We start from the raw sequence: 2,753 nt of genomic DNA, 5'->3' as shown, positions 1-2,753 counted from the left end.
GGTTTGGGTAATGGTGTGTTTATTTCATTTCATTTCCAAGAAGTTTTTACTTTCCCTTTTTCCCCTGCTTAGTTCATAATAATTTTTTAAAATTCTTTATTGTTGAAAGTTTTACATATGTCTCCTTCCCCCCCCATTGACCTCTCCCCATCTGCTCCCACCCCCCAGCATATGCCTCCAGACCCCTATTGTCTGTGTTCATTGGTCATGCTCATATGTATGCATAGAAGTCCTTTGGTTGGCCTCTTACCTCCCCCACCCTCCCCTGCCTTCCCTCTGAGGTTTGATGGTCTGTTTTATGCTTCTATGTCTCTGGATCTATTTTTGTTCATCAGTTTATGTTGTTCATTATATTCTACAAATGAGTGAGATCATGTGATATTTATCTTTCTCCGACTGGCTTATTTTGCTTAGCATAATGCTCTCCAGTTCCATCCATGCTGTTGCAAATGGTAAGAGTTCTTTCTTTTTTTATAGCTGCATAGTATTCCATTGTGTAGATGTACCATACTTTCTTAATCCATTCATCTGCTAATGGGCATTTAGACTGTTTCCAAATCTTAGCTAATGTAAATTGTGCTTCTATGAACATACTAGGGGTGCATATATCCTTTCTGATTGGTGTTACTTATTTCGTGGGATATATTCCTAGGAGCGGGATGACTGATTCAAATGGCAGTTTCATTTTTAATTTCCAGGAAGTTTTAAAATGTTTTGCTTGATATCATTGGTAACCCATTCATTGTTTAATAACATGCTATTTAGCCTCCATGTATTTGAGTGTTTTGGAGTTTTTATATTTTATTTCATGGCAATTGATTTCTAACTTCATGCCATTATGATCTGAGAAGATGCTTGGTATTATGTCAATATTCTTGAATTTGTACAGACTTGTTTTATGCCCTAACATGTGGTCTATCGTTGAGAATGTTCCATGTCACTTGAGAAGAATGTATATTCTGTTGCTTTGGGGTGAAATGTTCTGTAAATATCGGTTAGACCCATCTGATATAGTGTGTCATTTAAGGCCTCTATTTCCTTGTTAATTTTTTTGTCTGGAAGATATATCCAGTGATGTCAGTGGGGTGTTAAAATCCCCCACTATGACTGTATTTCTGTCAATCTCTCCCTTAAAGTCCATCAAGAGTTTTTTAATGTACTTGGGTGCTTCTATATGGGTGCATATATGTTTACAAGGGCTATATTTTCTTGTTGAATCATTCCCTTTAGTATATTAAGTGGCCTTCTTTATCTCTGGTTATGGACTTTGTTTTGAAGTCTATTTTGTGTGATATGAGCTTTTTTCCCTTTTCCATTTGCATGGAATATATTTTTCCATCCCTTTACTCTCAGTCTGTGTGTATCTTTTGTTCTGAGGTGGGTCTCATGTAGACATCATATATATGGGTCATGTTTTCTTATCCATTCAGTCACCCTATGTCTTTTGACTGGAGCATTTCATCTATTTACATTTAAGGTTATTATTGATAGGTATTTATTTATTTCTATTTTTATTTTCTTTATGCCTATGATCCTGTGTTTCTCCTTTTCTTCTTCTTAAAGCAGTCCCTTTAACATTTCTTGCATTGCTGGTTTTGGTGGTAATGTACTCCTTTATTTTTTTATTTTATTTTATTTATTTAATATACAGTATGTTTTTATTGATTTCAGAGAGGGAGGGAGAGATAGAAACATCAATGATGAGAGAGAATCATTGACTGGTTGCCTCCTGCACTTCCCATACTGGGGATCGAGCCTGCAACCTGGGCATGTGCCCTTGACCAGAATCAAACGTGGGGCCCTTCAGTCCACACGATACTCTATCCACTGAGCCAAATTGGCTAGGGCAGTAATGTACTCCTTTAACCTCGTTTTGTCTGGAAAGCTTTTTATTTCACCTTCAATTTTAAATGCTAGCCTGGCTGGATATAGTAGTCTTGGATTTATGCCCTTGCTTTTCATTACTTTGAGTACTTCATGTCACTCCCTTCTTGCCTGAAGTGTTTCTATGGAGAAGTCAGCTGACATTCTAATGGGAACTCCTTTGTAGGTAATTTTCTGTCTCTCTCTTGCTGCCTTTAAGATTCTTTCTTTGTCTTTAACGTTTGCCATTTTAATTATGATGTGTCTAAGTGCGGGTCTCTTTGAGTTCATCTTGATTGGGACTCTCTGTGGCCTCCTTAACTTGTGTAGCATTTCTCTTCACCAGGTTGGGAAAGTTTTTTGTCATTCTTTCTTTCTTGTTTTTTTCTTTATTGATTAAGGTATTACATATGTGTCCTTATCGCCCCATTGCCCCCCGCCACGCTCCCACTCATGCCCTCACCCCCCCCTTGTTGTCTGTATCCATTGATTAGGCTTATATGCATGCATACAAGTCCTTTGTTTGATCTCTCCCCCTTACCCCCACCCTCCCCTACCTTCCTTCTGAGGTTTAACTGTCTGATCGATACTTCTCTGTCTCTGGATCTGTTTTTGTTGTAATTATTTATTTAAATAGGTTCTCTGTTCCTTGCTCATCCTCTGCCTCTTCTGACATTCCTGTAATGCAGAGCTCCCTTAAGCTATCTCGTAAAATGATAATTCTTTTTTCTTTTTTGGGCGCTAACTGTGTATTTATTCCTACGTTGTGAGAAAACAAACTGATTAATCAAATGACTCGCCACTAACACGCTTCCGAATTAATGCAGGGAAGTGTCAGGTATCGCAAAAACCAAGCGTTGATTCAAACGGCTCCGTTGCCAACCGCGCTT

This window comes from Myotis lucifugus, unplaced genomic scaffold (assembly GCF_000147115.1).
Source record: "Myotis lucifugus unplaced genomic scaffold, Myoluc2.0 scaffold_244, whole genome shotgun sequence".
NCBI classification, from domain to species: domain Eukaryota; kingdom Metazoa; phylum Chordata; class Mammalia; order Chiroptera; family Vespertilionidae; genus Myotis; species Myotis lucifugus.
This window is presented reverse-complemented; position numbering follows the sequence as displayed.